The sequence below is a fragment of the Phascolarctos cinereus genome, unplaced genomic scaffold (genome assembly GCF_003287225.1).
Source record: "Phascolarctos cinereus isolate Bilbo 61053 unplaced genomic scaffold, phaCin_HiC Scaffold_9;HRSCAF=440, whole genome shotgun sequence".
Lineage (NCBI taxonomy): Eukaryota > Metazoa > Chordata > Mammalia > Diprotodontia > Phascolarctidae > Phascolarctos > Phascolarctos cinereus.
Genome location: NW_027556402.1, coordinates 9083445 through 9106810, shown reverse-complemented (window position 1 = coordinate 9106810; position 23366 = coordinate 9083445). Strand labels below are relative to the sequence as shown.

The following is a 23366-nucleotide window of genomic DNA, read 5'->3' as shown; positions in this document are numbered from 1 at the left end:
CAAAGAACCAGCTAAGGTTTGTTTATAAATTTTCTGGTCTTTTTGGTTTTCAATTTATCTATCTCTCCTCTGTCTTCAAGATGGCCTTTTACATCTATTTTGCATTTATCTGTTGGCTTTCTAATTTTTAAAATACATTTTCAGCTTGTTAATCCTCTCTGCTCTTAGGTTGATTATACTTTAGGTGTATAATTTTTCCTCTGACAATTTTTCTACATAGTTCTAGAAATGCTAGCAATAAGATAAGGAAAAGAAACGAAAGGTAAAAGGTAAAGAGAAGTTTAAATTATTCCTATTTATTCATGACAAGATGATTTAACTAGAAAATTCTAAGGAATCAAAAAGTAAAATAACTGAAACAATGAATAGCTTCACTAAAGGTATAGGCTACAAAATATACCCAGAAAACAACATCGTGGCTAAGTAATAATAACAAAATCCAAGAGGCAATACTAGAAAGAAAATTTTCATTGAAAATTACTAAAAATTCATAAAGTTATCTAGAAGTCAATTCATAATACGCACCCAATACTCATAAAGATTTAATTACAAAATGCTCCTTAAATATGAACAGGCAATTCTCAGGTGAAGAAATTAAAGCCATCTATAGTCATATGAAAAAATGCTCTAAATTGTTATTGATTAGAGAAATTCAAATCAAAACAACTCTGAGGTACCACATCACATCTATCACATTGGCCAACATGATAAAACAGGAAAATGCTAAATGTTGGAGAAGACGTGGGAAAATTGGAACACTAATGCATCACTGGTAGAGTTGTGAAATGATTCAAACATTGTGGAGAACAATTTGGAACTATGCCCGAAGGACTATAAAAATGTGCATACCCTTTGACCCAGCAATAGCACTTCTAGGGCTATATCCCAAAGACATCATAAATATGGGAAAAGGACCCACATGCACAAAAATATTTATAGCAGCTCTTTTTGTGGTGGCAAATAATTGGAAATTGAGAGGATGCCCATCAATTGGGGAATGGCTGAGCAAGTTGTGGTATATGAATGTAATGGAATACCATTGTGCTATAAGAAATGAACAGGCTGACTTCAGAAAAACCTGGAAAGACTTGTATGGTCTGATGCTGAGTGAAGTGAGCAGAACCAAGAGAATGTTGTACACAATAACAGGCACGTTGTTCGATGACTAATACTGATAAACTTAACCCTTCCCAGCAATAACAAGGATCTAAGACATCTCCAAAGGCCTCGTGATGGAAAATGCTATCCACATCCAAAGAAAGAACAATGAAAGTTGAACTGCTATTTTTTTCTCTTCTGTTGAGTTTTGTTTCTTTTTTCTGGTGGTTCCTCCTATTGGTTCTAATTCTTATTTACAACATCACTAATGTGAAAATATGTCTAATAGGAATGTAAATGTATAACCTATATCAGATTGTGCACCGTCTTGGGGAGGGTGGTGGGAAGGGGGAGAAAAATTTTAAACTCAAAAGCATATGGAAGTGATCGTTGATAAATCAAAATAAATTAATAAAATTTTTAAAAAAACAACAAAAAACAAAAACACAATGCCCCTTAAAGAAATGAAGAACAACTTAAGTGACCCCTCAATCATCACATCCCCTTTTCTCAGTCCTCATCATCCTTGACCTCTCTATAGCCCACCACTGTTTTTGATACTTTCTTCTCTCTAGGTTTTCAGGACACTGCTCTCTGCTGGTTCAGCCCACTCCTCAGTCTCCTTTACAGAATCTTCTTCATTAGGGCACAACCGATAATCACAGGTATCCCTATCCCTTCTTCGGCCTTTTCTTCTGCCCATATATATTTAACCCAGTTTGGCTGCAAGTTCCTTAGCTTTTGCCTTTTCCAGCTTGACAAGAAAAGCCACTGATGTTGGACACAAGATGCTGCCATCCCAGAGACGATGTATTTCATCATATCTGTCATTAGAATTGGTTCTGTTGGCTTCCACTAGCTTAGCCTGGCTCCCTTGTCTTCGGCGTAACCTGCATAAAGACAAGCTTAAGCAGATCTTTGTATGAACTAAGTGAACAAGTCTGGCTTTGTCTTTAACAATACCATAAGGAACCTTCGTTTTTCAGCAGAAGGCAGGTAGGAAGACCACCTGCTCAGTGGGGTCTATGGGATGTGCAATGACTACCACCTGGGCTTTTTTGTTTTTACCTCCCGGGGAGAGACTGTTAACATATGCTCTGAAGGAAGGCAGCTAGGTGGCGCAGTGGATACAGCACCAGCCCTGGAGTCAGGAGGACCTGAGTTCAAATTCAGTCTCAGACCAGACACCACTTACTAACTGTGTAACCCTAGGCAAGTCACTTAACCCCAATTGCCTTAAAAAAAAAATCTGCTTTGAAGACAGCAGTCTCTTCGTGGGGACAGCCCCTTTGCCTGCAGCTATTTGCTCAATTCAAGCCAGAAGACTGTTCTTTTTCTCACTCTGTTCCAGGCCTGTACCTGTGGGTGATTCCAAGTCTGAGTGAGCTGGTTCATTGCTAGTGGACTTTCAAATGCTTACAAAGGACAGAACTTTGATGTTGCAGTCTGAAGCATCAAGGCTATGACAAAGCAGACTGGCCCTTCTGCTTGGAGATCTCATTAGAAGCTATGGAACTGATTATCAGCTCTATGCAGATGATTCTCAGATCTACCCATCCAGCCCTAACCTCTCTCTTAATCTCTAGTTTTGTGATATCTTTAACTAAATGCCCAACCGACATCTTAAACTCAACATGTCCCAAATTGACTTTCCCCAAAAAACATTCTTCCTTCCAACTTTCCTACTGTGTGCCAGGGCACTATCCTCCTCCCAGCTCACAAGCTAGGCGTCATCTTATCAATCTCTTTCGCCTCCCACATCCAATCAGTTGGTAAATCCTGTCATTCTACCCTTGAAAACAACTCTCACATCCATAGCACCCTTCTGTCCTCAGACACTGCCACCATCTGGTGGCAGGGCCTCATCACTTCAAGTCTGGGCTATTTTTTAAAATGCAATTCCACTTCTTACTTTTTAAAATGAAATCTTGTTATTTCCCAGTACAAATTTTCTTTCCCACCTCTTCCATTCATTGAGAAAATAAGATTTATATTACAAATATGTATAGTCAAGCAAAAAAAAAAATCCCACATTAGCCACATCAAAAAAAAGTACATATTTCAATCTGCACTGTGAATCCATCACCTTTCTCTCTGGAGTTGGGCACCATGTTTCATCATGAGTACTGTTTGGTTGGACAAATCACCTTGGATGTGAACCTAGATCTTTCTGCCTTTTGTAGGAGCATATTTCAAGCTCTCCACTGCTAAATCTTGTGTGATCCTGACTGCAGCTCCTTAGTACTGGGGTGCTTGTAGTATATTTGCTTTGGCCTGAGAGCTCTGAGTTCAGGCTACAGCATTAGGGAGCTCTGAATTTGGGCTATCCTATTACTGGGAATTTTCATTTAGGAATTTTTCAGGAGGTTACTGGCAGATTCTTTCCATTTCCACTTTGCCCTCTGGCCAGTTCTCTCTCATAATTTCTTGAAATATGATGCCTAAGCTCTTTTGTTAGTCCCAAGGTCTCAGGTTGTCTAATGATTCTCAAATTATCTTTCTTTCCTTCCTGGTTTCCAGGTCAGTTGTTTTTGCTATGCAATATTTCACATTTTCTTCTGTTTTCAATCTTTTGACTTTCTAAATTGACTTAAAATTTTGGTGTCTCACGGAGTCATTAGCTTCTATTTGCTCAATTCTATTTCAGAGAGTTATCTTCCTGAGTAAGATCTCGTATCTTTTGTTTCAAGCTGTTAGATCTCTTTCCATGGCTATCTTTCATGGCTCTCATTTCTTTTCCCATTTTTCTTCTGCTACTCTTATTTGGTTTTTAAACTCTCATTTTAGCATTTTTTTAACTCTTGCTTTAGCTCTTCTGGGAATTCTGGTTGGGGCTGGGCCCAAACTGCATTTTTATTTATGGCCTTGCTTATACATGTTTTGAAATCATTCTCTTCTTCAGGGTTTGTGTAAGGAGCTGTTTTTGTTTGTTTTGTTTTGTTTCTTACCCTTCTCTGTATCTCCAGTTGCCATGATAGCTCTTTACAATGGGACTCTTTTTGTTTGTTTGTTCATTCTTCCAGCCTACTTCTTGAATCTGGACTTTAAGTCAGGGCTGGACTCTGTGAACTTCTGGGAGAATGCCTGGGCGGAGCTTCTTTCTGCTTCGGTCCCACTGATGCTTTCTTAGGGTACTGAGTTTTGTGTTATTCCAGGATCTCAGGATCAGCTCAGGTTGGGGGATCTGTAAGCTTTCAGAGTTCCCAAAGTTGTATGATCTAGACAAAGCCTGCTGCCTGCCCTCCTTGTCTGTGCTCCTGAAGTTCCTAACCCAGGTTTGGTCTGAAAAAGACCTCTGTCATTTTGTCTTTGGTTGGATGTTTCAGTCAACTGTTGCTGGACTCAGCCACCACTGGTCATCTGGGAAGCTCGGTAGATTCAGAGCACCAAACTGCAAGCTCTACTTTGGTATGGGATTCCTGCCCTGGTTCTACTGAAGGCTAGAACCGAGCTGTTGCTCTGCTCTAGGATCAGAGCCACACAGGTGCTGTCTGCTTTTTAACCTGTTCTTCAGTACACAGACCTACAATTGTGACCACTGCTCTCTGCCCTGCCTAGGCACAGACCCCCTCCTTGGTGTGCTCTGAATCTGTAATCTAGAACGTGGTAGTGAGTAACACAGCTGCCAGATGGCAACCTCTGCTGCATCCTAGCCTTAGTTCAGGGACCCCCAGGATCTCTTCCTGCCTCACGGTCCTGGGGCTTCCCCCAATGCTCAATGCAGTACTTTTTCAGTCCCTGGGCATCGTAGTGTCTGGTGGTTGGCACACCGTTCTCCTGACTGGACCCCATCCCCTGTGGATCTGCAGACCTCTCTTTCTCCCTATGCTGACTGAGATGGGCTAGAAAATTAACTATGACTTTGTTTTCTTGGAGCTCCCAATCAAGAGTTGGTCGGGCATATTTTCTAGATCTCTGTGGAGGACTATGTTGAAGGCGCTGGGCTGTACTTCTTCCTGCTATTCTGGTATCCTGACACTGTCTCTTGTGCCTGGACAACGGCAGCCTGCTAACACAGTCTGACCAGGCTGCTCTATTCACTGAACTCCAGTGTCTTTCTCTCACCCCCAAGATAAAACATAAAATCCTCTGTTCAGCATTCAAAGTCCTTCATAACCTGTCCCCTTCCCACTTTTCCAGTTTTCTTCTACCGTGCTCCCCACACCATGATCTGGTCTCACCTAAATCAGACATTCTACAAGAAGCCTTTCCCAACTCCCCCTAAATTCTCATAAATTACCTCAGCTGACTACGTCCAATTCATTGTGTGTTGTGTGTATTTTATATTTGTGTGTATTTGTATGTAGCTGTCTGAATTCTGTCCCTCCCCTTAGACTCTGAGCTCTAAAAAGAGAAATTACTTTTTGCCTTTTTTTGTATTCCCAGTTTTTAGCACGGGGCCAGGCACACAGTAGCCATTTAATAAATGCTTGTTGTTGACTAACTTAAATAGCTAGAGATATATCAGTGCTTATCAGTGGGCCTTGCCAATTAAAAAAAATGTCAATACTACTAAAGTTAATTCGTAGATTTAATACTTTAGCAATCAAACGTCCAAAGGATACTTTACAACCCTAGACCAAATGCTAACAGGAGCCATTTCAAGGAACAAAAGATCTAGATTATCAAGGAAAATAATTTAAAAATAAGGTAGGAAGGAAGGCAAAATAGTACTTCCAGACTTCAAACTACATTATAAAGCAGCAATCATGAAAAACTAGGAAATAAGATCAATGAAACAGTGAAGACAAGAAAAAAAATAAATGAACTCAGTACCTCAGTGTTCGATAAACTCCAAAACATAAATTACCTAAGAAAAAATTCTCTATGTGATACAAACTACTGAGAAAATCAGAAAGCAGCCTGGAAGAAATTAGGCTTAAATTAACCTGTAACAATGTATTTCACAATAAATTCAAAATTGATAATGTGGTGTGATATCTGATGATCATACCAAAGTGAAGAAGACCAAATGACCTTCACACTGATGGGCAGAGAAAGTCGTGTGTGTGTGTGTGTGTGTGTGTGTGTGCGTGTGTGTGTGTGTGTGTGTGTGTGTTTTGCCCTTTGTTCTCAAAAAGGACCATGACATCAGGGAGATGATGACATGACTTGCAATTGACTTTGAGGGAGGGAGGGCTGTGTAAGGTCACCAGCCTCAGTTTTTCCTCCAGAGCCATCTGGGTCCATCCACCAACACGACGGGAGATGGCTCAGGGTGCAATGGGAGACCTTGGCCCTTTTAAGCTAAGGTCTTTTCAGGTTCTCACTTTGAGTGAGGCAATACCCATTCTGTGAACAGGCCTCTTTAAGAAGTGAGTCAAGGGACGGCCCCTTTAATTAAAAAAAAAATCAAACTGGGAGGGGAAGACCCTCAGAGCTGCTGGCCAAAAGAGGAACAGTTACTATTTACATTCCCAAAATATTATAATATAGTAATAATACAATACAGAGGAAGAATTCTTAACTAAATAAGGGAAAGAGGCAATTACAGAAGAATAAATATATAATTTTGATTATATTAAATTGAAAAGCTTCTGCAAACAAAATTGATGCATCTAGGATAAGAAAGAAAATAATCAACTGGGAAGAAAATGTATCAGATGTCTTTGACAACGGTTTGATACCGAATAGGTACAGACAACTAACAAAAATATTTAAGACTAAAAGCCACTCCGAATAAAAAAGCTGTCAAAGATCTGAACAAACAGCACTCAAAAGAAAAATGACAAGTTATTAAGAACCATGAGACAATGCTCCAAATCACTCACTAATAAGAGAAATGCAAATCAAAACACTGGAGTTTTTACCTCGTGCCCTGTAAACGAGTAAGAAGGCAAAAGATGACAGTATTCACTCTGGAATTATGCAAATAAAGTGACTAAAATGTCCATACTCTTTTGACCGGAGATTTCACTGCTACACACCCCAGGAAAGTCATTGACAAAAATAAAGGCTCCACATACAGCAAAATACATAGAGCAGCATTTTTTGTGGTTGAACCCAACTAGAAACAAAGCAGATGTCATGACCATCAATTAGGGAATAAGTAAACAAACTGTGGTACCAGAATGCAATGGAAAATTATGATTCTGTTGGAAAAAAATGAACATGATGAATACGGGGAAGCATGAAGAGACTTCAATGAAGTGATACAAAATAAAGTAAGCAGAGTCAGGAAAACACGATATACAATGACTATAACAACGGAAACAGAAAAGAACACAACACAATTGAAATCGAATGCTGTGAAATTAAGAATTAGCCTGGCCCCCAAGAAGACGTTGAGAGGACATTTTCCCCAGCTCCAATTTATAGGCTGAGGCCCATGGATGTGGAACATCAAATGTAACATCTGAGTCATTCAATATACTGACTGGTTGTACTGACTTTCCCCCCTCATTCCCTTTATAAAACACTCTTTGTTATAAGGGATGGCTCTCTGGGAGGGATAGAGGAAGTGCAATCAAAGTATAAACAGAAGATACCACTAAAAATTTATTTTTAAAAAGAGCAGTGGATCAGAGCACTAGACTGGGACTCAAGCAAACCCGGATTCTCGTGTGGCATGACTAAACACACCACTGCCCCTGGACATCCAGAAAAACAGGGATGTGATCAAGCCAAGCAATTCTCTTCCAAGTCTAACATTCTATTGTTAAAGGACTGCACAGAATTACACAGAAATTTAAAAACCAAATTCTTAAAATGCCAAACTAATAGAAAATCCATAAATAAATCAGTTTCTAAATATTTTACCAGGTAATAACCATCATACGTTTTTGAAAATAAGACTGAAAAAAAGGCAACCAAAAACATCACCAACTACCAACTTAAATACTTCCCATGTACATAGAATCTTTATGTGTTCTCATTATACAAATTAAGGTTGTCTTCATTAACAGTATTAATGGAAAACAAGGAAGCTTTTACAAGCAATGCAAGATGGAACAAGGAGGCCTTTGCAAGCAGTTGATAACAATGGACCCCATCTTTACTATTTCACAAATGACTTAAAGATGTAAAGAACACAAGAGCCCACTGTGCTTGTTTGTTGATTATGAAAAAGCATCTGATTTAGTAGAACAAAACACCTACATTAAGGCTCTCTTCCAATAAGATGTCTCATATCTATATAACAGTAAAACCATTCAAGACTCCTTCAGAGATATAACCAAAGAAATAGCCCTTTTAGCCACCCTCTGATTGTAAATTTTAGGTAAGGCTTAAAACAGGAAGATGTATGTTTACCAAAGGTGTTTGCCACCACAGGAGATATAGCACAGAATGGTGAAGTCCTCCAGACGCTCCTCTGGGTTGCACCCAGCTTAAGAACAGGGCTCTATCTCCTGGAAGAAATGGAACCACTGAAAAGAGTTTGGCTTGACTCATAACACAGGAAACATCATATAGATGAAGAATGCCCATTACCCATAAGTATCTGGGACAGACAGCACAGACGAACAAGGTCAGGGCCACAGCTGAGCAGGAGGAAGAGATCAAGCTGGAACAACAAAGTACCAACTGTCAATATCCCTCTCTCCTCCACTCAGTTTCCAAATGCTGCGATCTGGCTTTTGAGCTTATCTCTCACCTGAAATTGCTCTCTCCAAGACTGACAATGACCTTTTAATTATCATTAAGACGGCCTTTCTTAAGTCCTCCTCCTTTACAATCTCCTTTCAGGATCTGATGCTGCTGAGTGCCCCTCTCCTCCCCAGGCTTTCTAGGTGCTGCTCCATTTTGATTCTTTTCCTCCTCCTCCAGCACCTGCTTCTCAGTCCCCTCTGCCAGCTCACCACCTCCATTACTCCCTCCCCCCAGAGGGTCTCCTCCCGGGTCCTCTGGTTTTCCTTCTCTACACACTGTCTCAGTGATCTCATCTACCTGCAGGGATTCAATCACCACTCCATGCAGACAGCTCCAGGCCCACATCACCAAACACGTCCAACAGAATGTCCTACAGAAACATCAAGGGGTCCAAGACAGACCTCAAGCTTCTCCTCTGCCTAATTCCCCAATTTCTATGGAAAGCCACACAGGCCTCCCAGTCACCCAGGTTCACAACCTCAGAATAACCCCTGATTCCTTCTCTCTCCCCCTCACTGCATACATCCAATCTGTCGCCAAGGCCTGACTGCACGCTACACTTTGAAATGCTCCATCAACAAGTATTTATTAAGCACCTATCGAATACCACGAACTGTTCTAGGCACTGAGAACACAAATAAATACAAAAGCAATGCACTCCTCGGACTCAAGTGAACATTCTACCAGGGAGAGAAAACCTGCCAGCCCTTCCTCAATTTCTTCATCACTGCCAGGGTAACAGCGGAGCACTCGAAGTATTCTGACTGTCCAGATGGCATACCCCTTGCCCCAAGACCAATCCATCTTCTCGTCCTGTCATACAATGGCTTGACAGTGACCTCACTCCTATTCTTATCCACAGATCCTAGCTCATCACACCCACCATGCAGCTCTCTACGGGCCTCTTTGTGACAGGCATCTTGAGCTGTTAGGAGGCAGTGGCATTCGTGTCTTGCTGACATCTAGCAGTATCAGTAAAACGCTAGTAATGCCAAGATGGGATGCTGCTTTCACGGGAAGCTCGGGGTCAATAAAACAGCTCTGCAATTTCCTGAAAGCAATCCAGCCTGCTGTCTCCTTTCCTGAGCTCAGCTCACTTCCACTTGTACGCTCTCCCAGATTTACAGGCTGACAGACAAGCAACAGAGGGTGCCCATTCAAACGCACACTGAAATCTGAGCCAAAGACATTCCTGATCCTCTTGATCCTTCCCTGCGTGGACAGACATGCCCAAGCCTTTCGAGTGAGCACAGGTCTCTCCCAGGAGGCTCTGAAATGTGCAATCAGTACAATGCCATCCCCAAACAACGGCATCCCGGAAGGCCCCAGCACCCACAGGTGATCCTTCCACACAATCTGGGCTCTGCACTACATCTCCATCACTGCGGCAAACACTTTCAGGGACCACTCATCGCTCTCTTTTATGGCTCATCTGTTTATTACCAAAGCGCCACTGATCAGGGTTATTTCTGCCATTACAACTTCCAAAGAACTCTGAATGATTTCTGTGTGTATTGGTATACACAATATGCAATGGCACGTTAATATAAAAGAGCAAATACAGGATCTATACCAAATAATTACATGGTGAATGGCACCCCAATAGATAAATGGACAAAGAACACAAACAGTTTTCAAAGGACGACATTTAAGATAACAACAATCATGAAAAAAAATGCTATAAATAATTAGAAAAATCCAAATTAAAGCAGAACTTTAAAGTTCCCACCAAAAATGATGGGTTTCTTTGCCACTAAACTGGCAAAAATGACAAAAGAGGAAAATGACAAATGCTGGAGGGCTTGAGGGAAAACAGACACATGAATGCTCTGTTGGAGCTGTGAAATGGTCCAGCCACTCCAGAAAACAGTGTGGAACTGTGCCTTCAAAGTCACTAAACAAGGATCCGGTGCCTCAGTTGTACTACCACTACTGGGCTTATGCCTCAAAGAAATGAGAGGAAAGAGGAAAAAAAGATCAACATCGACACAAAGATGTCTACCTTCTTTTTGTGGCATCCCCAACTTGGGAGCTAAGGAGCTGTTCATCAAACTCCGACATTGCTGCCTCTAGGACGGAGCAGGCGCTCCACTGATTGGCATTTCCAGCTCCTCTTAACCTAGCTCCTACCTGATGTTCTTGTCTCATTATATGACATTCCCCTTCCCCATTTCAGGTCCAGCCAAACTGGCCTCCTCTCAGTTCTTCACCAGTGCCTCTCCACCATGTCTGCAGAACAACTCTCTCCTCACCTCCAATACATGGAATCCCTCTTTTCCTTCAAGACACTGCTCAAAAACCAACTTCTACATAAAAGACTTTGCTGATTCACCCAAATGCATGAATCCTCCCCTCAACAACCGTGTATTTATTTTGTATTTATTCTGTGTATATTTTTATATGTATTTCTTGTCTCTCCGTTGAGAATGTAAACTCCTTTACAGTGGGGCTCTCCAGCAAAGTGTCTGGCACATACAGTTGTTGTCTAATTGAATTAGCCGTCATCCTCCTTAAATTATCTTGTATTGACTTATCTGTAGACAGACTGCACAGACCCCCCAAAAATGGAGGCTCGTTAAGGGCAGGAACTTCTTCAGTTCTGAACTTGTCACTCCCCATCCCAAGTACATTTCCTTGCGCACACTGGGTCCTTAATGAATGATTGCTGAATTCAATTAAACTGGTACCTAATTTGAGAAAAGAGGTGAAAGAATGATTAAACACTAAAGTTTCTAACCTAAGAAACTGGATGATAGGTTTGTACCAACAACAGAAACGGATGAAATCATAAGGAAGAACAGTTTTGGACACACTGAGTTTGAGGTGCCAGTGGACATACAAACTGATATGTATTCTTGGCAGATGTGAGTAAGTCTGCACCTGAGAAAATGCCAGAACTGCAGATAAAGATTATTTCTGGTTATTGTACTTACTGAAACTTAAAAAATAAAACAAAATGAGATTTCAATATATTACCAATGTTTTATAGATTTAAATAAGACTTTCCAACTTTTAATAGTTGTGTGCTCTATACTACAAAAAAAAAGGAAAAAGTGGTCTCAAAATAATCAAACAACAAGCATTTAACACCCATGTGCCAGGCTTTGAGGATACAAATTAAAAAAAAAATGAAAAATAAGACAGTCCCTGATTACATACATTTTACTGCCTGATCAAAGTATAGCAATAAAGGCTGATCCTAGCATTCTTTGAAATCTCTAGATTTGTGTGTACATGAGGAGGGATGCTGAGATATTTGAGGTTAATAAACAGTGAGCATGCTAGATTTATATCCCAAAGACATGTCAAAAAAGGGAAAAGGACATATTTGTACAAAAATATTTATAGCAGCTTTTTTTGCGGTAGCTAAGAATTGGAAATCAAAAGGATGTCCATCAGTTGGGGAATGGCTAAACTGGCTGTGGTACATGATTGTAATGGAATATTATTGTGCTGTAAGAAATGACAAGCAGAGTGGTTTCAGAAAAGCCTGGAAAGACTGACATGGACTGATGCAGAGTGAAGTGAACAGAACCAGGTGAATGCTGTCCATAGTAACAGCAATACTGTTTGATAAAGAACGGTGAATGACTTAGCTATTCTCAGCAATACAATGATCCAGAATAATACCAAAGGACTAATGGTGAAGCATGCTGTCTGCCTCTGGAGAAAGAACTGATATTTACTGAATACAGATTAAAGCACGCTATTTTTTACTTTCTTTCTTTCATTTTTTTCTTTTATTCAACTCTTCTTATAGAAAATGACTAATAAGGAAATGTTTTACCTGATTGCACGTGCATAACTTATATCTGATTGCTTACTGTCTCAGGGGAGAGGAGAGGGTACAGAGGGATGGATAGAATTTGGAACTCAAAATTTTAAATAACATTTTTTTTAAACCTAAAAATTTTTTTAAAAACACAAGAAACAGTGAGTAGAGTTGAAACATAACTGAAGTTTGCCAGTAAGACCATATAAGCACTTAGTTATAAGCTCAAGAAATTAGCAACAATTTCATTTCCACAAAGAGCCAACTAAGAACACAGAGGGAGGTGCCTATTACACAGAAGGTGATGGGATTTGTGATGGAAAATCAGACTCCAAAAACATAATGGTGGTTATCTGAAGTCATTCTTTGTACCTGTATCCCCAGCATTTAAACCAGGGACTGGCACACAGCTGGCACTTAATAAATGTCAACTGACTGATGGATCGCCTCTATTCCCAGTTAAAAATTCTTCTCAAAGCTGTAGGTGTACAAGATATCAGCTTGAACAACTTTTTTCCTCCAACTCCTCTCTTATTTTTATGATGTTATCTTTTATATTTAGTTCATAAATCAACCTGGAATTTATTATGGTATGTGATATAAGATAAGATGTGGGCCTAAACCTAATTTCTGCCAAACTGGTTTTCCTAGCAGTTTTTGTCAAAGAAGTAGAGTTTATTCCAGCTGTTAGTAACATGAATTTAATCAAAAAAAGGTTACTACAATCACTGCTTACCTGGTCAATCCCAAATAGTTTTGAATATTACTGCTTTAGTTTGCAAGACAGAAATGGTTTCATTATACAAAGCCCATAATTGTAATGGTAATAAATGTGGTGGGGTTATATAACTTAAACAGAAAAATTAGCATATCTTCAATAAAGTTTTATTTCAAGTAGGTGCAAAATGATTAATATAAAAATCCTATGGAACATCTAATACTTACTTGCAAAGCACTGAGGTAGTTAAATAGAATGATACTTTTAGAAAATAAAGTTAATCTTTTGCTTAAATCACCGAGACCTGATTGCTAATTGTGAAAAAAACCCAGAAATCATAAGGAAGGAGAAAGAAAAACTCATTTCAACATGGCTTATTTAAAAAGAAAAGGCTAAAGCAGCATAACCAAATGAGGTTTTCTAGAAAATCTGGTCACCCTGCAAATTAACTGATTGCATACCTTGTCTGCGGAGAAAGGGAAAATATCTGGGGCATGCAACAAAGATTTTTAAAATCCATCTACTAAAAAAAGATAAAAAGATGTAAACCACTGCCCAGGAGAAAAGCCAAACTAGAGTCAGAGAGATGACCTAATAAAGTAGATTTATCTCTCCGAAATTTTTATCTGGGACTAACTCAAAATATATAAAGCGTTAGCATTAATTTTGAACTTTCAAAGTATAATATGGATAGCCCCTAATAATTTGTATCTTTGTATATTCCTAAATTGTAGATATTATAAATTATAAATATTAACTATTCCTAAATTATAAATATTAACATCAATTTCAGAATGTAAATTCACAAAACAGTTTTTTTTTTATCTGAATGAAGATGTTTCAGAGAGTTCTTAACTAAGAAAAAGCTCCCAGACCGCATTACAGTCCCTACTCTGCCATGAAACGTCCATGATTCTGGACAAATCATCATGCTTCTGGAGCCAACATGGCTTAATTAAAGCAAGTCAACAAATATTTATCAAACATCTACTATACGTGCCAAGCACTGGGTATATATAGGAAGAATGGCAAAAATAGTCCCTTCCTCAAATAGCTGCCATTCTAAAGGATTCAACATTCAAACAACTACATACATCAAAGACTAACACAGGACAAAGTAGAGGTAATCTCAGAGGGAGAATGGAAAGGCTCCCGGCAGAAGGTAGATTTTAACTGGGATTCGAAGGAAGCCAGGGAGGCAAGGAGGCAAAGCATCGCAGATGTGGGGAAGAGCCAGAACGCACAGTCAGGAGATGGAGAGCCCACTGGGAGCAATGGCATCACCGTCCTTGGCAAAACTGTGGAATAGGCCAATCTTAAAAGCAACGGACCAGGTTCTGGGACTACAGATCAGTAGTCTAGATTTGCCTTAACTAATCCTGAGTTCTAGGTCTTCAAGGCATCTAGAAATTTCAATATGGCAAGAATTTAGAAAATAACCAGCAATCACACCAGTCTCATTTTAAAAACACCATTACAAAGAAGGGTTCTGTATAGCAAAGCTATTTCCATGTCACTGCAGGGCTTATAGTATGCTTTGTTGATTCATTTCATCAAAGCATGACCTCCCTTTCAACCTTCTCTCATCCCTTTTTACTTCAAAGAATTCTAAACTTATAAGAGATGCAATTTAAGAATAAAATGAGACAATCATTTAATTAAAGTAACTTATCAAAACCGAGTCCCCCAAATGAGATATCTGTAAAGCACTCTGCACAGTGTTAGGCACTATGGAAATGCTTGTTCTCTCCCTCCCAAAATAATTATTCTATTCATTTAAAATTTATTTTATTTGTAATAATATAATTATATTATCATTTTTCAATATTATCGACAAAAACCAAGAATAAAATATAGAAAAAAAGAAATTCTACTCAAAATAACCACAGAATGTATAAAATATCTAGCAATCTACACACACAGAACCAAGAGACACATAAGAACTACTCTTTACCAAAATGAAGGAAGGAAAGAAGGCAGGATAGATAAATGGATTCATTTATTAAGCACCTGCTATGTATCAGGCACTATATAAGCATTTTATAAATATCATCCCACTTGATCCTCCCAACAACTCTGGGAGGTGGGTGCTATGATTCCCATCATGATTACTACTTTATAGTTGAGGAAACTGAGGCAGACAAAGGTGAAGAGACTTGCCTAGGACCACACTGCCAGTAAGCGTCTGAAGCAGAATTTAAATTCAGGCAGTCCCGACTCCAGGACCACTGCTCTATGTATTGTTCCACCTAACATCCAGGTAGAAATTAACTGCTTACAGTTGGGCCGTGCCAATAGCCAATATTAAAAAAAGATAATACTACCTAAATTAATGTACATATTTAATGCCATACCAATCAAGCTACCTATAGGTTATTTTATAGAACAAAAAAAATAACAAAATTCACTTGGTGAAAGGTAAGGCCAAGATTCTCAAGAGAAATCACGAAAAACAATTGGGAAAGAAGCAGATGACTGCAAACTATATTACAAAGCAGTAATCATCAAAACTACTTGCTACTGGTTTAAAAAGAGTTGATCAGTGGAATAGTTTAAAAGCTAAACCCAGAATCAATTGAACATAACAGCAGAGTGTACAATGAACCCTAACCAGGGCTCTATCTACTGGATAAGGACTATTTGGAAAAGTGGGGAGCGTGGCAAAAATTAGATTTTATACCAATGGCTCTTAACTGTTACTGTGTTCTGGACCTCTCTGGCAATCTGGTGAACCCTATGGACCCCTTTCTCAGAATGTCTTTAAATAAAGGAGATGCAAATTTTTAGTGAAAATAAAGATGTAAATTTTTTCCTTCTATTCCCAGGTCCCCTGAAATCTAACCAGAGATGCTTTCAGAGTCCATGGACTCAAAGTTAAGAACCTCTGCTTTAGACCAATATCTCATACCATAACCACAATAAACTCCAAATGGACACAGGACCAAGATATAAAAGGTCATATCACCAACAAACTAGGAGGAAGGAAAGTGAGAAATTTCACAACTATAGATACAGGAAGAGCAACAGAGATGATGACAGGAGAAAAATTGGACAACTTAGATTACAATAAAATTGGAAATTTTTGCACAAATAAATCAAGGCAGTTAGGATTAGGAAGGAAACAGTTAACAAAGGAAAAAATCTTTGCAGCAAATTTCTCTGATAAAGAAGTGATACGGATTGATACAAATACAGAAAATCAAGAATCATTCCCTAGCGGATAAATGGTCAAAGGATGTGAACAGGTAGATATCAGAAAAAGAAAGTTAATCAATCGAGTCACATACAAGAATGTTCCACGTCAATAATAAGACAAAGGCAAAGTCAAACAACTTTCTGGCTCCCCTTCAACCCCATCAGATTGGAAAAGATGACAAAAATAGTAAATTACAATGAATGGAGGGGCCAGGGAAAGAGCACACGAACATACCATTGGTGGAGCTGTGAAATGGTCCAACCGCTGTGAAAAACAATTTCTAACTATATCCAAAAAGTCACTAAATGTGCATACCCTCTGACTGAGCAATACTACAACTAAGGCTATTAACCCCCACCCCCCGCCCACCGCCAAAGACTTTATCAAAGTCAGAGAGAAAGGATGCATGTTTACAAGAAGATGGTAGCATTTTTTGTGATAGAAAAGAATGGGAAACAAAAGAAGTGTCTAGGAACTGGGAAACAGTCAAACCAATTACAGTATCTGAGCATAATGGAATCTTATTGTGCTGGCAACAGGGGCATATTCAGAGAAACCTGGAAGGGCCTGTATGAATGGATGCTGCACAAAATGAGCAGAAACTGAACAATTTATACAAAGCCTAGTAAATACTCGGTTTGCTGAATGACTTCAGCTTTGCCAAGGAAAACAACTGTGAAAGACTTAATAATACTAGCTAATAATAGTCATGAATTAGATGGAGCTTTAATTAAGGCTTGCAAAGCTTTCCGTGAGTTATCTCACATGATGTCATTGACTGAACACTTTATGCCACAAAAGGTTGATGATGAAGCACCTCTCGGCAGAGGGGATGGACCAGAGGTGCAAAAGGAGATAGATAGTCTCAGAAATAGCCATGTGGGAGTCTGTCTTGCTTGTTCCAAGGGAAGACAGACAGCCTTTATTTTCTAAGTCAGCCAACAAGCATTTATTGAGCACTTACCATATGATAGGTGGTGTGCTGGATCCTAGGAATCCAAGGAAAGTCAAAAAATACTGTCTTCACCCTCCAGAAGCTCACCTAAGTAACTAGGCGCACAGAAAATCTAGATGGTAAAGGGATGGTAATCTCTGAGGAAAGGAGTCCCGTGCTGACTGTGAGCTGAGTCACGAAGGGAGTCAGGGCCACTAAAGGGCCTTGTGCCTGTATCAGAGGAGCAAAGGGGACGCATACCAGAGATGACAACAAATTGGATACGTGTGGGGAGTGCAAGTGAGAAATGGAGGGAAAGGGAAGCACAAAGTGGGTAATGATAATGCTATTAAAAAAGAATAAAAGAAAGGAGCGCCAACGAATCATCATAGAGAGCAGAGGGAAACTCAAAAGGGGATACAGAAAACAGTAATGCTGGAACTAACAATATTTCAGGTTAAATATGAAATATACTTCATAAAGCTAAGCTATCCATAGTGAAAAATAACTTTATTAACTAGTCCTCTTTTTTTGCCCTTAATTGCATGGGGAAATGTTCATGTTTGTTGCCAATTTTCAAATTTATAATCATAAAAGAGAAAATGTTTGCAAATAAAAGGTGAATAGAAAATTCATGTTAAAAAAAAGCAAAGCTAATAATTGTTCAATCCTCTCCTGCAAAAAGAAATCCGACTTAGTCTGCTTGGCTCAAGAGGGCAGAACCAGAACCAACAGGTGGAATTTAGAGAGGAAGATTCTGATTCAAAATAAGGAAACATTCCTAACAATTAGAGCCATATTGCTTCTGAAGGTAGTAGGAACACCATCAGTGAGAGTCTTAAACAAGAGTGAAGGGGCTTTCCTGAAACAGTGTTCTGGGACAGGCAGTCAGCAATCGGACGAGCAGGCACCAGGGAAGACATTCCTCCAGTCTATGGTAGGTGCCGAACACTACTCCAGGCCTTAAAGTCCTGACCACGGTCACTTCAACCTCTCTTTTCTAGTCAAGTCAAGTCAAGAAGTACTTATTAACACTTACGACATACCAGGCATTGTGCTAAACACCGGGAAGATGATACAAAGCAAGTTCTGCCCCACCCCCCCAAGGCCCTACTCTCAAAGAGCTCACTCTTTTTAATGGGGGAGACAACATGCAAACAAGTATGTACAAATAAGATACAGACACAAGATAAATTGGGGACGGTCTCAGAGGGAAGCCATTAAGATTAAGGAGGACTGGGAAAGGTCTCTTGCAGGTGGGACTTTAGTTGAGACTTGAAGGAATCCAGGGAAGCTGGGAGGGAGAGATAAGAAGGGAGAGCATTCCAGGCAAGGGGGACAGCCAGGAAAAATGCCCTGAGGTGGGAGATGGAACTTCACGTGCAAAGAACAGCCAGGAGGCTGCATCACTGGACTGCAGGGAAAACGGGTCAGGTATAAACCGCCTAGAAACAGCTGAAAGATCAAGTGGGCGGTCAGCTGTTAGATCTGAATGCCCTTTCCTTCTGCCATCCTACACACGTTCTTTCCTGCTTTCTCTTCACTCTGCCCTCTGGAGTTGTAGTTGGGCACTGCATTGGGCAGAGTTCCTGTCTTTCAAAACTGTCTTTACAATTTACAATATTGTCGCTATTGGTAGTATTATTATTGTACAGAGCACAGAGTGAGAAGAAAGCAGGAAAGAACATGCGAGGTTGGTAAGAGGACAGAGCGTTAACACTGAACATCAACCTTCCCCAGGGGTGGGGAACCTTAAGGCCATAGGGTCCCCACCCCCGGACTAGCTCAATTCACCTCTGGACTATTTGAACAAGACAATTAGGTTTCAAAAGTGAGTCAAATGCCATTAGGTCAAGGGTTGAGCAAAATGACCTCTAAGGTCCCTTCATTTTATCTCTATCCACTAGAGCTGCCTCAAGATGGGCTGCAAAGCCTGAGGAAATTATGAAGTTCACAGGGTTGGTCCACTTCCTTTATGAGAACTTTAACTTAGAATGAGATGAAAGAGCATTTAGTAAAAAAAAAAATATTTACCCAAGTTGTTTCAAAGTCGGCAGCGTTCTAACGTCTTCCTTCTCCTTTTCTTCTCAGGGCATTTTTACAAGATTTTCATCCTTACTGGCCTGAAAAAGAGAACTGAATTTTAATCAGTCACATAAAGCAATTATTACTTTGAAATTTTCTTACATTTTCAAATGAAGTGAGTTTGAATCAAGCAGAACTGATGAATGGGGGGAAGTCATATACATATATATATGTGCTCAATTTTTACCATCAGATTGCTTTTCCGATTGGTTTCCAAACCGGAAATTCCCCTCTATGCTACAGCTAGAGTAAAACTAGACTTTTTCAACTATGGCCATTCAAGGGGCTTAGAAATGAGAATATTTGCTTTTAATTTCCTTTATTTGCACTCTGGCATTACATGTTAAAGCGGGGGTTATTCCAGCTTTTACAAACTTGAAAAAAAAAGACATACATTGAATAACTACTTCAACATAATTGGCTTCTTTTGTAGTTCTATGTAGTTTATTTTATGCATTTAAAAACATGAATCTGAGAAGGGGTCTATAGGTTTCAGATCAAAGGAATCTGTAAATCCCTATGGTAAAGCAAACTTTGTATTTAGATTGCTTTGTGTAATACTGAAGCAGCAATAGAAGCCAGTGTCAACCCAGAGCGCCTTCTTTCCTCTACAGAGGAAACTGACAAGGACTTAAGTCAACTAATAAGCAAGCGTTTGCTGATCACACTTAAAACAAGTCAAAAAACTTCCACTATTCCCCAGAAGGAAATAACCATTCAACCTCCCTGTAACACCAAATGTTAATCTTTTAGAACAATCACATCACCTCCCCCTACAAGAAGGATTACTAAAAATGAGGTTAGGGTACAATTTCCAGAAAAGGTTCTTGAAAGATCCTCTGGGTTACTCCATCACATCAAGCAACACACCCTGTGTTTATCCCAAGTCAGAAGCTGTCAATAATATGGGCTACTTCCTGGAAGCGATCTGGCCGGTGAAAACATTGGTAACTTACAGCCTCAATGTGGTACAGTGCAAAAACACTGAATTTAGGGGCAGCTAGGTGGCACAGTGGATAGACAGAGCACCGGCCCTGAAGTCAGGAGGACCTGAGTTCAAATCCGACCACAGACACATAACACTTCCTAGCTGTATGACCCTTACTAGCTGTGTGACCCTGGGCAAGTCACTTAACCCCAATTGCCTTTAGGGAAAAAAAACACTGAATTTAGAGGCATACAAATGTGGGTTCAAATCCTGGCCCTGAGCCTGGAGTCGGGAAGACCTGAGTTGAAATCCAGACTCATACACTTAATAGCTGTGTGACCCTAAGCATGTTACTTAACTTCAGTGTGCCTCAGTTTCCTCATCCATATTAACAGTCCCAACCTTAAAGGGTTGTTGTGAGGAGCAAAGGAGATAGTATTTATAAAGCAATTAGCATGGTGCCTGGCACACAGCAGGTGTTCTATAAATGTTTATACTCTTCCCTCCAGCATGACTATGTTATCTCCAATAAGTAAAGAGGTAGTGAACTAGATCAGAGGTGTCAAACTCACTGTAGCAAAGCAAAGCAAAGCAAAACTCCCAAGTGAAGGGAAGAAGAAAATTTAAAGCTACTTAGGGAATGTTTAACAAAATAAAGAAAAATGCACTACAACAAAGATAATGTTAACTTGTGGTTTCCTTAGTTAATAAGAGGCACAGGAATCCATTTCTATTTGAGTTTGACACTATCAGCCTAGCTAATCTCAATCCTGACTATCAGGGCATTCATTGTTCCTACTGATCCCAGGGGGTCCCCCCCCAAGACAGCACAGCAGCAAAGACCTGGAAGGATTAGGGCACAACTGCCCAAGGTGTGGTACATGAGTGCAGTGTGTCCTTAACAAATGGAACGTGAGTGTGCTGCAAGAAACGATGACTGATGAAGAGGGCGGGGCAGACAAGAAAACAAGGGCAGCGATGACAGGAGGACCGGCCAGAACTCCCGCCCCCCAGAGGGGGGGCCCCAGGTCCAGCTGCCTCTTTTTCCCTGTATTGATCAGCTACAGGATCACAAACGCTGCCCTTCGGGATGGCTCTCCGAGGGGGAGGACAACGAGCGTCACCGAGGCCGGGGTGGCCAGGCTGGAGCTGGAAGGCGCCTGGGCCACCGGAGGACGCTGAGCCCCACGACGGATCCGAAGCGGGGTCTGCCCGAGACCCCCGAGCCACCACGGAAGGGAGGGGAGCCAGGAGACCCTGGGGCGGCCAAGAGCCCGGGAGGGCAGAGGTCACCGTCCAGATCACTGTCCCCACCATGGGGGGGGGGGGCAGAGACGGAGACAGACAAGAAGACACACAGAGAGGAGAGACGAGCTCTCCCGCGAGGGGCATCCCGAGGGTCTCCCCCCACCCCCAGGAAGGAGGCGTCTCCTTGGCGCTATCCAATTACTCAACGTTAATCATGATCGCAATAAAAAACTAATGAGGCACCACGGCCATTCCCACGGCGCTTTAGGGTGCGCCTGCGTGAGCGCTGTCACCCCCATTTTACAGATGGGGAACCAGAGGCGCGGGGACGCGGCCGCAGGTGCCGCCAGGCAGCACTAAGGACACGCCTGCTGTGTGCCGGTGTGCCCCCGAGCTCCTGGAGACCAGAGGCCATCCTAGCACCGGGCCCCAGCAGGCGCCTAATAAATGTCGCTCCCCGCCCCCATTCATTGGTAAGGTGCTGATGAAGGCCCGGGTGCCGGCTTCCGCACGGCGGGGTGCTAGGCCCCGGCGGGCACTACCCCTTCCCGCGCACGCGCGCCGGGCCCGGGCCGAGGCGCCCCCTCCCCGCACGAGCACGAGCGCCGGGGCACGGCCGCGCGCACGCTCCCCCCCCGCGACGCCCCAGGGACACCTCCCAACGCCGGCCCCGACGCTCGGCCACGAAGCGCAACGGAAGCCCCCGGCCCGGACCGGCCAGCCTGAGCCAAGGAGCGCGGCCGGCCCCCTCACCTGGGTGTGCGTGTACCCTCCGCCGCCTCCGTCTTGGCACGGCGTGGACCCAGGCCGGGCCGCCGCTGACAGCGCGGGGGCGGGCGGAGGAGGCCAGGATGACGGCGACCACGGCAGCCCGGTGGAGGTGGACGGAGGGGAGGGGCCTGCCTCCGCCGCGGCCGCGTCAACGACTGCGTCGCGAGGCGGGCCACGCCCCTCCACTGGCCCTCTCGCTGAGGGCGGGGCCTGATGGGGGCGGGGTTGGGGGGGAGCTGCGCGAGAGGAAGACGGGGACTGCGCCCGGCGAGGGGGCGGGGTTAGGAGAGGGAGTCAGGGCTTGCGCCGGGTGTGGGAGGCGGGGCCTGCTCAGGGGGCGGGGTTAGGGGCGGAAGCAGCGCCAGAGGAAGGCGGGGACTGCGCCCGGCGAGGGGGCGGGGTCAGGAGAGAGGGAGTCGGGGCCTGCGCGGGGGGCGGGGTTAGGGGCGGAAGCAGCGCTAGAGGAAGGCGGGGTCTGCGCGCGGTGCGGGGCTGGGGGTGGGGGCCGGCAGAGTGTGAGAAGAGGGCGTGAGCGTGCTCCGCTGCTGGGGGGCGCGGGGCTGGAGGGCTTCTCTGGCTCCTAGCGCCTGTGGCCCCTCGCTCAACCGTCTCCGAGGCAGGAAAGCCCGAGTTACAACCCTTCTTCTGAAACTGATGAACGCTTAGCCTCTCAGTCAGTCCCTAGTCAGCTAGCATTTATTAGGCGCTTACTGTGTACCACGCTCAGTTTCCTCATCTGTGAAGCTGTAAAATAATGTAGAGCCCAACCCAGCGGGGAGTAAGCATCAGGTGAGCAGACGTGCCCGTGGCAGAAGAGGGTCCACGCTCCCCCCGTGTAGATGGGAGCTCCTGGAGGGTGGAACCGTGTGCCTTCTCTGAGCTTGTCCACCCTCCTCCACACCTTCTCCACATTAGCAATGCCCTTTCCAGCCGCAGTAACATGAACGAAGGTTCACGTTATAAATGGAGGTCCTGCGAGGTGCCGACGCCCACTTGCCCAGCATCCCTCTGCACTCCATAGTGTCC

At 42.4% G+C, this 23366-nt stretch overlaps 1 protein-coding gene across 1 annotated transcript in view; it reads right to left on the bottom strand.

Annotated features, from left to right (window-relative positions):
- BLTP1 (bridge-like lipid transfer protein family member 1) overlaps positions 1-22478 on the bottom strand; it is a 210527-nt gene extending 188049 nt beyond the window's left edge. Inside the window, 2 exon segments of the mRNA XM_078148243.1 lie at positions 19343-19431; positions 22323-22478. The gene's annotated coding sequence lies outside the window, so the exon portion shown is untranslated.
- Positions 22479-23366: the final 888 nt, after the last annotated feature.